This window comes from Adiantum capillus-veneris, chromosome 18 (genome assembly GCF_014529385.1).
Source record: "Adiantum capillus-veneris isolate H3 chromosome 18, ASM1452938v2, whole genome shotgun sequence".
Classification (NCBI taxonomy): domain Eukaryota; kingdom Viridiplantae; phylum Streptophyta; class Polypodiopsida; order Polypodiales; family Pteridaceae; genus Adiantum; species Adiantum capillus-veneris.
Genome location: NC_140948.1, coordinates 134,963,595 through 134,976,179, shown reverse-complemented (window position 1 = coordinate 134,976,179; position 12,585 = coordinate 134,963,595).

Genomic DNA, 12,585 nt, shown 5'->3' with positions numbered 1-12,585 from the left:
GCTAAGATGCCCATGCATCACCTGCATACATAGCCAATGCTAACTGAATGTTGTGTTGTTTCTATGGGTGCAGGTGAGGGCTACTCTCTTTGGTTCAACTTTTTGGTTACTTTATTGTTTGGAAGATTGGCTGCTGGTTCGAAGTTTGTGAAAGAATTTCTACCTTTTAGGATGGTGACTTGTACCAACCTGATTTTATTCATTTGTACAAATTTTTGCTATCTAAGTTTATTTTGTACAAAAACCTTGTCTTTATATGGGTACCTTGTTCTTTGAACATGTAAATGTTCGTTTGTGGGTAGTATATGTAGATAACAAAAACACACACAAACACACACAATGTTGTATCCGTCCTCACGTCGAGCCGATACTGTTGCAAATCTACGTGCTTCATCATTGCACCCGTTGTTTCATGCTATGGACTAGCACATCGTTTTTCTTGAGGGACTATTTGAATTAGAAATACCTTTTAATTTTTTTGAATTAGGAATACCTTTTTAATTTTTTGAAGCCATTAGATCTCCCCAATCTTGGAAGAATAAAAATTCTTTCGAAACACCTTAACTGCATAAGTGAAGGGTGAGCTTAGGAAATGAAAAGACACATGTAGGTGGAAAGTCAACAGACATACGAAGGTGGAAAGTCAAAAGACTTTTGTGTTCATATAAAGAGGTGGTCGACTTCCCATGGTTCCATTTGTGTTTCTCTTCTCCTTCATTTTTTCTTTAGCATTTTCTTCTCTTTAAAGTGGCCTCTCTCTCTCTCTCTCTCTCTCTCTCTCTCTCTCTCTCTCTCTCACGTGAGCATGCGCAATGCTATATCCTTTCCTCTCATCGAGTGTTGCAAATCTACATGCTTCATCATTGCACCCATTTCTGCATGCTATAGGCTAGCGCATTATTTTTGTTTTTTTTGAGAGAATCTTTAAATTAGGAATACTTTTTAATTTTTTTGAAGCCATTAGGAATAGATTTTAATTAAGTACAAAAAGGTAGCTACATTTTTCGTATTTTGCGTACCTATCATCAGTGTTTGCATGACTACACCTATATTTCCTGGAATATATGTTTTATACCAATACACTTGGGTAATTCATCTTCATGCTAATTCCCACAAAGCATCAAAAACATCCAAAACAATTTCCTATGAAAATTCTAAACATAAGTATAGAGCCCAAAAATTGCATGAACAAAAAAACTAGCTTCCATATTGTGGCCATCTCAATCTCTTTGAAAAGTATGTACTTATAGCCAAATGGCCATTGTACATATGCTTAGGTTTGGACCTAATCTACAAAGGAACTAAGAAATATTTTTCTTGATAGATTTCTAACTCAAAATGAGTCCGATTTTGGTAAAATGGGTTTTTTTTCTCGAGTTTGTGTTGTTAGCTATTGGGGGTATTAGGTGCCCCAAAACTCAAGGAAGATGCAATACATAGTGATACATCTATATGTACAATCAACTTGCCTTTCTATTTGATACGCATGGCCAAAAACTTGATCAAAGTGTAGAATTTGTCCATAAATCTGCATGGCATGATTTTCATAAATAGGCCATAATTTCAAATACATAGAGTATCCATGCATTAGAAGCATTTGAAAACCTTTATAATGAATATAAAATCTATTTATGTAACACCCTAGATTAAGAGGTGTTTTAGGGTGATCTATGGCCAATGTTATGAAAAATACAAAAACAACACATGTTTTTTTAGCATAGTTTAGGCTGGAAAATGTTAATGAAAGACAATGCTAGAGTGAGTCATTGACATCTCTTGTAATAATTCTAGGAATTTGCTTGGGTAAGGGGACATAAAAGTGTCTTGTTACCAATCTAGTGTTAACCTAGATGCACTATGTAGTAATATTTAAATCATTTTTTTATTGACCACTGTGAAAATGATGCTTGGACAAAGGAAAATCATCATGGAGGCCATTTGAAAAGAGTGTATACATGCAATCTTAATGAATCTAGCAGATTAATAAAAGTGACACTTTTATTAAAGATTTCATTAGCATTGTCTAGGAGAATACAGAGCGCATGTTACATGAAGAAGGCCACCACGAGTTATCGGTGCCAACAGGTATCAGAGAATTTGACCCGCATCGTAAAATTAGAACGGTGCTTGATAGCATGAAGATATGTTGTAGAGAATTGAAAGAAGACATTCCTCCCACTTGCAATATGGCTAAGGTAGAGATATGGGACAAATAGTGGGAGGAGCAGAAGGTAAACATAAAGAGAGTGAAAGTTTAAGATCAATCCACTTTTCTCAAGCGAGTCGATCGACATAAGATACACGAGGAGCCATCAGTGGCAGATACACCGGATGCATCAACGACAGATCAGATGCTAGCGGCATGGGAATCTCACGGAAACATTCATGTGCTCCAATTTAAAAGCTAAGTGTGCACATTTGATTGTCATTTATCACAAATACTTAGTAGTAGTGGTGCAAGGATTGGATTCGATTCTTTTGGTGTTTGCAGTTTATATGCCATTAAAAGCATATTTTTCTTTAACATCAAGAAGATGTAAAAAAAGAATAAGAAAGTCTCATATGACAAGTGGGAGGAAAAGTCTCATGAAATCAATGCCCCTCTCTTGGGCATATCCGTTTACCACAATTCTAAGCCTTTTAGCATTCAACACTACCATGAGGCTTACATTTCAATTTGGCAATGCACTTAGTACCAATGGAACATGTGCCGTTTTTCACAATAGCATCATAAGCTGGTTGCATTGCATCCTTTTTTTTGAATTTTGTGCATAGGTAAATGCTACAAGAGAGGGGCAGAAGCAAATTTCAATAGCTTCCAAATAAAGGAGGGCATGCAAACCTTGCATCCCTCCATTGTGAGATGCATTGGTTTCACTAAAAACGCCCCTTGGATCACTTTCTTACCATACTATAATGGGGAATCACTGGAATAGTTGTGTGTCAAGTACCCTTCTTGCAAGGTGCATTTTGATATTGCCTGCACAAAGACCAATATGGTTGAAAGAGACTGCCACCAACAAATCAATAACCAATGGAAATAAAGCATTTGCATCTTAGAATGGTGATTGAGCACATGCCAACCATTTTTCATGCTTTGGTTGATGGCATCGTAGCCGTGCACTTAGCTAGCATTGTACATTGCAATTTACATCCATATAGCGTAATAGATTTTACGCGTGCAAATAAACCTTGCACCGGCATTATCAATTGGGGCATTATGCTTAGAACCCCAACCAAGTGGGTGTCAAATAATTATGTATATGTAATGCAACTCAATCTTTGAAAATAGTTTTAGAGGCAAAGAAGGCAGGAGACCATGAGTTGTCAAAGCGGATGTGACATGCTCCAAAAATCTTTGATCCACAATGTTCGGATGTGTGCACAAACAGCAGTGATATATATATGCGCTATTGGGTTTTATGTACAAGATGTTGATAGATTTTTAGAGTGCAGCTAGGAGAATATTCTTCAACAATGAAGTGTTTTGTCACCTTGATTCACGATACTCTTCAAGACATCCAACAAAAGGTGGACATATGGATGAAGCTAAGAGAGAGTGAGGCCAAAAGAAATGCTTCAAAAAAATTTCTACTTTTTTAGAGAGCATTTAAAGACAGATCCTAACCCTATTCAATGGCCTCTCCTTGAACTTATGCCATCTTTTTATCCCACTTAAACACTTGAAAATTACCAATATTTTTTGTATATGAATTTTCATCAATAGATTTTCATTTGGACTATCCGTCTAAAATCAATCGTGTTGACTGTTGTACACATGAATGGTTTCTCAATTGGGCCAACTGACTATAATCAATTGTGTTGATTACTCTACACATGAAGTGCGTGAGACAGCTCTCTATAATCATGGTAATTGGGCCCACTATCTATAATCATGATGATTACTCTCTTTAAGCATTTTAGTTTTTTGGTTTGATGTGTTCTTCTCATGGTTCATAAATATTTTGAACTAAAGAGTGAAAGAGTAGATGCTTAAGAGAACAATGTTTGGCCAAGATGATTTTAATACTTGTCTATTTGTGAATTGCAATTTTGAGACACCATGAGTGAGCAAGAAAAAGCATGTGACTCACAACCTGGCCCGGAAGACCATCATCAAGAAGCTCTTAATGCTTTTTAACGCATGAAGTCTCAAACACATGTCATATCAGCACAACAAAGGACACACACAGCTTGTCGCCTATCAAAATGGGCAAAACCAAACTACATGCAATGTAAGGACATCAAAAAATAAGTGAGCAAGGAAACGATCAAGACAATATGGCCATGTGAAGATGCAAAGATCAAGAAAGGAAAGTGGAAAGTATCGAAGTGCCAACACTAAGAACTCAGAGAAAGCACTGAGAAGATCCACTTAAAACTTTTTGGACATCCATTGCACAACAAAAATTGTGCTCTATACTTTGCAAAGTTGTTATATGCACAATCTTTTGAGCACCATACAATAGAATTCTCCTCAAAGGATACAACAATGGCCACACATGATATAAGGGAGAGCTGTGTAACATTCACACAAGAAGAGTTGGCACTAATAGTTGAAGGTGCAGAGATAAACTTAAAAAAGGATACAGACATTTTGAAAACACAACTAGCTGATAAGGATACAAAAATCACACGGCTCCTTCAAGTATTTCAAACACCTCTAGCGTCACAAGCTAGAAAAAAGTCTTGATTGCCTAACCCAAGACATTCAAAACTTGACACAATGAGTGAATCCACCGCCTATCCAAGGGACACACATAAATCACTTGGTTGTATATTGAGAGTTAGTCCCCACATCACACTCAAAAGCATCTTCATCTTCACAATGTCCAATATGCTACAAGACTTTTGATGGATGGAGTGGTTTCTACATATTGGTGTGTGTCCATTATTTTCACCTAGTCTGCTTAATTACACTAATGCAAAACAATAGTTGATGTGGAATTTTCTCTCAAGAAATTCCATAGGGTGTGTATTACATGTTTAAAATTGCTCTTTTGCCATCGACTGGACAAAATCTGATATAAAAGGTTCTTCTTTTAGTCTTAATGCACTCATCTCTTTGATGCATTTAATTCAATCCTGAGCATTAGTGTAAAACGTATGGACTACCTGGTATTCTTAAGGATTATTTTGAAAGAATTCTCTTTTATTGCACCGTAACATTTGTCCAAGAGTTCATTCTATATCGCATAATATGAAGGGGCTGAAAATCGTGGACTGTACTCATCGATTTTATTTCATGTATGTTTCCAATGATGGCTATCAAACATGAATAATGTACTCCCAATGAAGTAGATTTCTTTTTCAAGTGATTTTTGTGCATCTACTACGTCTGCATTCAAAAGATTTGGTGCAAAGATCTCTGTCGCATTTGCCCAAGCCCAACCTCATTGTCGCGCGCTTAGAAGTAACACTACTTGGTATTGTGTCTCCTTGTGCATGTTTTTTTGTAGTGTTCATTGGTGTTACCACAAGATTTACATGATTATAAGTCAACTCTGGCTGCTCTTGGTATGAATTCATAACATAATTCTCTACTTGGTGTCTCTTGCCACCCTTCTTGTCAAGCTTTTCTCTCAAACACTTTGTAGCTGCGAGTACTTGAGGGTGTGTGCATTTGCAACAACGCTTTCTAAAGCCACCCAAAAAATGATTCCTAATATGTGGAGCCTCGCCTGATTTGGTGACAGACATAGTTTACATTTCCACTCTAATATTGACCGCATATTTTGTGAGCAAACTCCCACTCTTTGCCAAGGCCTGTGACACAAGTACTACTTGTGTCAACGTTTTCTTCCATTGATTGCAATTATAGCTGAAGGCATACGAACTACATATTCAATTGCAAAACTAATTTTCTACGTTTGAATATATATTAAAATTTCATTAATTTACACACCGTGCGATTTGCAAACAATAAAACACATTGTCTTTGTTTAGTGGTGGTAAAGTTTATAATTTCAATTCTTTTCACATGCAACAAAGAATAATCAACTCCTCAGACATGGTAATAATGAAAATTATTTGCAAAACACAAACAAAAATATCAATCTATATGATTTCAACTCATACAGCAACAATCTTTCACAGTACAGAATGCACTCTCTAACATTATGCATAAAACAAAACTATGGAATCTTCAATGCAATCAAACACTTGATATTACTTTTACCCAATCAATAATTGTAGCCCCCTCATACATTTGATTACATATATAAGAGCTATTTTTACCCAATTAAGGATTGTAGCTCTCATATTGTGTAGTGACAAACAACATTTAGCAAATAAAGCCTATGATGATGTGAAATGCAAGACTTCAAGGATCTTTATATACTCAATACACTAGTACAAGACATCCAATCCCTGAATAATGACTCATTTCTAGTATATACTCATCTTTTAAAACCAACTTCAACTCTTTATGCACTAGTGGATTTGTTACAATAAGCATGACCCTAAAGAGATTCAATTTGTACAACATTGTACCTTTGTCTTATGCCAAGGTCATTAACCATTATGATGTGGTTATCATATCAATAATCGTGGTCAACCCAATATTAGGATATGTGAATCAGTACCCTTGGGTTAGTTCGCAAGGAGAATTAAGTGATCCCAACACAAGGATACACTCCCGAAGGACCTACCTAGTGAAAATGCTGAAAATGGCAGATTTTTGTTTTATAAAAAATGGTTCGCCGGGCTTTTAATAAGTCCCAATAGGCTTGGAAAGGAAAGGAAAAATCCCGATGGGCTTACTGGTTAGGGTAAATATCTAACAGAACTACGTGTTTTTGAGGTGTGATCACTCAACATTATTAATGTGTTCGCGTGTTTGTGATCACGTTAATGAAATCCCTGCATGCAATGAACCTCCAAGTTCTGGTGAGGCCTATCCATACCTCTATTTTTTCTTTATTCATTATAGAAAGCTTGATCAAAGATGCCGAGACTTTAGTATATGCCTTCTTGTAGTGATTCTTCTTACCAAGCTTAGCTTCAACTAGGTTCTTGCTTGTACAAGTGATCGTAAGAATAAGCAAATAGTTGGAGCAATGAATGGGTAAATATCCCTAAATGAATGATACATGAAAGGTTTCAGATGGTTCAAAGTAGTACTTAAGTTCGATGCATCTATTTTATGAATTATTATCAAGGAATCAAGAACTTAATCTCATTATTTCTATCAAAGTCTCCATTGCACATCTGAACACAATATTTTTATTAGCTAAATATAACTCAACTGCAAAGTTTTCACCTTGTGGCTAGAGAAGAACTTTAAGATACCCTCTAGGATAATGTATTGATGTTCCTAAGTACTCGATTCATGGTGGAAAAATCAAAGAGTAATATATCGATATGGTTAACCTTCTCTCATTCACTTGCTCTATGTAGACTCCTTTGTGGTATACCTATTTAGTTGTATAGTTGCATAAGGGTTTCTAAAACGGGTCTTAACTAGGCTCACATACAAAATGCAACAACCCCTATATAAAATAACAACAAGCAAAAATTCCCATTTTCTTCTGCTATATTCTTTTTGTAGATCCTTGTTAACCATAGCATATGTTTTTGAATAATTGTCAATATGTACAACTTTGTGAATGCAGGTGCCTTGGATAAAAACCATACTTCATAGGGAAAACTATTTGTCTTACCTAAATTATGACTTAGTTGACCAATGTTGATGTAAATGATAGCTATGGAAGGTTAAGCCACATTAAAAGAAGAATACCTTTCTCTTTTATTACTTATTTGACCTTTAAATAGGTCTTTTACTAGTCAAATATTATGGGATCATGAGTGCCCTACATAGATTGGACTTTTGTTTTATCGATGGAACCAACAAGACACTATTATGATCCTGGTTACATAAGGATATTCACATGCATAAATCAAGTTTTGGTTGCCCAAAAACTACCCTTTTAAGTGTGAAGTGCGATAGTTTCTATGTGAGACTCTTAACAAGGATTTCACACACTTTAAGTTTTTTGGGATTTCATCATTCAACACATCACGGTTCTCGAGGATACATCACAATGCTGCTCAAAGAATGAAACATTGTAAACATATAGAAAAGGAGAGAGCGTAAGGTCTTACAAGCACACGCGGCTAAGACAGCACACAACATAGATATGAAGGGTAAATGGGAAATACCACAAAAAAGATGGCTATATGCAACAATCAATGACACCTCTAATGTGTGAGCTCACAAGATAAGGGTCATCAATCTGGTTTGGTAGACCATGTGTTGGTAAAGTTTGACTATAATACCAATGGCAAGGATACTCATAATCTATGTAAATCGTAAACTTTTTATCATAACGATAATGATGCTAGATATCAAATCCATGAATAATAGCATACAATTCCAACTCATGGACGTACCACTTTGGCTATGGGTGCGAAAGCTTCTTGATCTCAAAAGCTCATGGCCTTCCACCTTGACTTAGTAACACACCAACAAAAATTATGGTAGCATAAGTATGTAGATCAAATGGCTACTATGAATCTACAATTACAAGTAGTGGAGCTGAAGCCATTGCTTGCTTCAAGTGCTCAAAGCTCTCTTGTTACTTACTAGTCCACTCAACGGGAGTTTTTCTTGCAAGAAGTCAATAACATGAACTCCTAAACAAGATTAAAATTCAATAAACTTAAAATAAACACCGATTGACCAAGAAAGGATCTAAAATCTATCACATTTTGTGGTTCTGGCCATGCTAAAATTCTCACTAAAATCAATGCTACTAAAAGGACAAGCGGACTGACTATGCATGCTCTTCTCCATCAAACCATCTTCTCTTATCTTTAGAAGCCCGTTAACATTCATGCCTAGCCAACTTTTCCCAAAAGTCGTACCTGCCTCCTATTCCTACTCTTGTTTTGACGTTAATCCTCCCTTGAAGGAGAGATTTTCTCCTTCAAAACATCAATAAAAAATCTCTTCATAAGAATGTCCATGTTTTCCTAATATAAACGTGCATCAACTTAATTGATCTACTTGATAATTACCAAATTTGGTACTCATAGGAGAAACTATTTGCTTGTGGAAAACTAAAGGGAAAAATTGCACGATTGCAATGAAAATATCTTATCAAAAGGGGGTCATAAGCCTATTCTTTTCGTCAAAAGGAACCTTGCTTAGAGCTCAGACTAATAGCAAAGCCTGTTACCATATACATCTCGTAGTGATGCGTGTGAACACACTAGGACTGCCGGGGAATTTTTTCCCTCTTTAGGAGGTTTTTTCCCCCATGCATTGTATATACACCCATCACTCTAGGGCTATCTATCTTTTCATTGCACACTAAGTAACACACTCTCTATTGTGTGCCTTGAGCTTCTTTCGTCTTCTCCAAGCAGTGTGTGTCTCTTTGCAACCCTAATTCCAACAATTGATATCAGAGCAGGTTGCGTCCTCCCGGGCTTAGTTGCCAGCTGCTCCAGTACACGCCTGCTCACTTTCTCCGATTTCAGTGAGATTTGGTGAGCATTCGCAGGTCGACAAATTATTCAGGCGAGCTTGTAGACCTCGGCCTGCTCAGATTTTCAATTTGGGCTCATTTCGCCCTCCGTTTCCACTACAGGCAGTACTGCACAGGCTATTTCATCATTTTGTGCCGTTTTTTGCATAACAGGTGCCTTACAGTCTTCTACGGTTTGTGCTATATAGCACGTGTTGTTCCCGCTCCGTTTCTCCTATTTTCGAGCAGTTTTCACATCAAGTGCAACATTTACCATGGTTGACAACAACAACATAGATGCGTTCAAGATGTTAGCTGCTGAGAACAGGTTGGATGGGGACAATTACCCTATGTGGACTTATATGATGCAACATGTTCTTGTGTCAAAGGGCATCTGGAACATTGGATGTACGTCCTGGTTCTGAGGATGTAGGCAATGTTGAGGATGTTGCCTGTCTTGCTGCAAGGATTGCTGCTGTTAGAGTTGTTTTGACTACGACAGAACAAGCTCGTTGGGATGTAAAGGATGCGCAGGCTCATGCATTGATTGTGTCATCTCTGAAGCGCACCATTGTTCCTCACATCCGTTCAGCGAAATCTGCAAAACAGGCTTGGGATATTCTAGCAGGTCTTTATGTAAGCCGCAATGAGGCTAAAATTGCTTTGTTGCGTAAAGAGCTGGAGTCAAAGATTATGCATGAGGAAGATGATATGGAAACTTTCCTTGCTAGTGTCAAGGATATCAATGAGCAACTTATTTCTGCAGGTGAAGTCATTTCAGACAGTTCCGTTGTGCAGACTATTCTTGATGGCTTACCAGATTCTTACCAGACTTTTGCTAGTACTTGGAGACTTATGACCCAAGGAAATCCTAAAGTTGTCAAGTTTGATGCATTATGCACATTTCTGTTGCAAGAGTCACTTTCCAGAAAAAAACAGGACTAGGCAGCGTGCAGTTGAACATGATTTTATTGCTTCTTAAAGAAAGGTTGGTAACAGCAATGCAGCCACTTCTTATGGTTCTGCTGCGAGCGGTAAAAATACTGTTCCTAATGCTTCTGCTGGCAGCACTTCGTCTGGAAATTTTGGTGATAAGGGCAAAAAGAAGATGCTTTGCCATTATTGTAAAGCTAATGATCAATTGATCAAGCAGTGTCCTAAGTTGAAGGCAAAAGAGGCTAAGAAGAAAGAGGGTGGTTCCACTGCAAATGCTGGTTCCACTAAAAATGCAGCCATTGTTGAGTCTTCTATAAAAGGAGACTGTCATGCTGATGTTGATGCAAAATGGGCTTTTAGTGCAGAGTGCACTTACAATCCTACTGTCCATGATGCATGCTTGTTAGTTGCTGCAGATTCACATGTGTGGTATTTTGACAGTGGTGCTACAAAGCACATTACCTCACATCGTGAATTGTTTACCTCGCTCAAGTCTGTCCCTCATGGGAATTCAGTCACTTGTGCCAACAATGCCTCTTATCGAGTTCAAGGAGTTGGAAAGATTGTGATTACTGCTGCTAATGGCAGTTCTTTCACAGTTATTGATGCACTTTATGTACCTGGGATCAAGAAGAATCTCTTGTCTGTATCCGCACTTGCTAGACTTGGACTTGTAGTCAAATTTGTGGATGACAGATGTACAGTTCATGATCTTAGTTTTGGTGATGAAATCGTTGCATATGGCCTTTTGTTCCGTGGGCTTTGTCTGACAAGTGTGGACAAAATTTTGCAAATTATGTTGCAGATTCAAGGGCTATTTCAGATGCAAAAATTTGGCATGCACGTTTTTGTCATCTGAATTTTGCCAGTTTGCAGAAATCTGGCATGGTTTCTTCTTTGCCGCCTCTTGAAGCACCTGTCAAACATGTTTTTGAAGTTTGTATTTTGGGTAAGATGCAGCGTTCTAAGTTTCCAAAGGATGGTTCAGTTCGGGCCACATGCAGGTTATAGCTTGTGCATAGTGATGTTTGTGGGCCTATGCAAACTCCGTCCTTGGGCAATTACCTGTACTTCGTGACTTTCATTGATGATTACTCTAGGCATGCATGGGTATTTCCGCTTAAAGCGAAGTCCGAAGTTTTTATGTGCTTCAAACAATTTTTGGCTATGGCTGAAAATGTCTCGAAATGTACTATGGACACCCTCCGTTCTGGTCGAGGGGGGGAGTATATGTCTCATGAATTTAATGCATTTCTGGCTAGTTGTGGGATAAAACACCAATGTACAGTGCCTTATACACCTCAACAAAATGGTGTTGCTGAGAGGAAAAATAGGTCACTTACGAAAATGGCACGATGTATGGTCAAAAGTCAAGCTTTTCCGCATTCATATTGGCTTGAGGCCATCATGTGTGCCACTTATGTACTTAACAAGTGTCCTATGAAAGATTTGCAATCTATTACTCCATATGAAGCATGGCATGATAGAAAGCCTTCTATTGAGCACATGCATGTTTTTGGTTGTTTGGCATATGCTTTGGTGCCACAAGTGCAGCGCAGAAAATTGGATGATAAGGCTGTCAAATGTATTTTTGTTGCTTATAGTGCTGAAAGCAAAGATTACATGTTGTATCATCTGCAAACAAAACGTATTCTGGTTTCACGGGATGTAGTGTTTGTGGAAGATTCTGTTCAGCCCTTGCTGTCATGTCCTAGAGACAGTAATGTAAGCTCACAGGACATTTATGACACTTTGTTGCCTCTTTTCAGTGGTGGAAATACGAATGTAAGTTCCAATGAGGCAAATGTACAGCCTATGGGGGTTTCTAAAAATGTTCTAGATCAGCCTATTACTGATGTAGATGTACATGATGTACTTGATGAGGAAAGGGCTGAAAATGAGCACGCTAGAGGTATGCCAAAATGGCTGGTGCACACTTTGCGTGACAGTAAATTGGATGCACCTTTGTCTAGTCGTACTCGTTCAGGCTCTCGCCATGCATCTTATGCATCAGATTGTTATGCTTTAACTGTGTCTAGCTTACATGATGTTGAGGAGCCTCTGTCTTTTGATGAAGCACAGAATTCAGAAAATTGGATGGCTACCATCCAATCAGAATATGATGTACTTATAGAAAATGACACATGGACTTTATGTGATTTGCCTCTTGGCAAAAAGG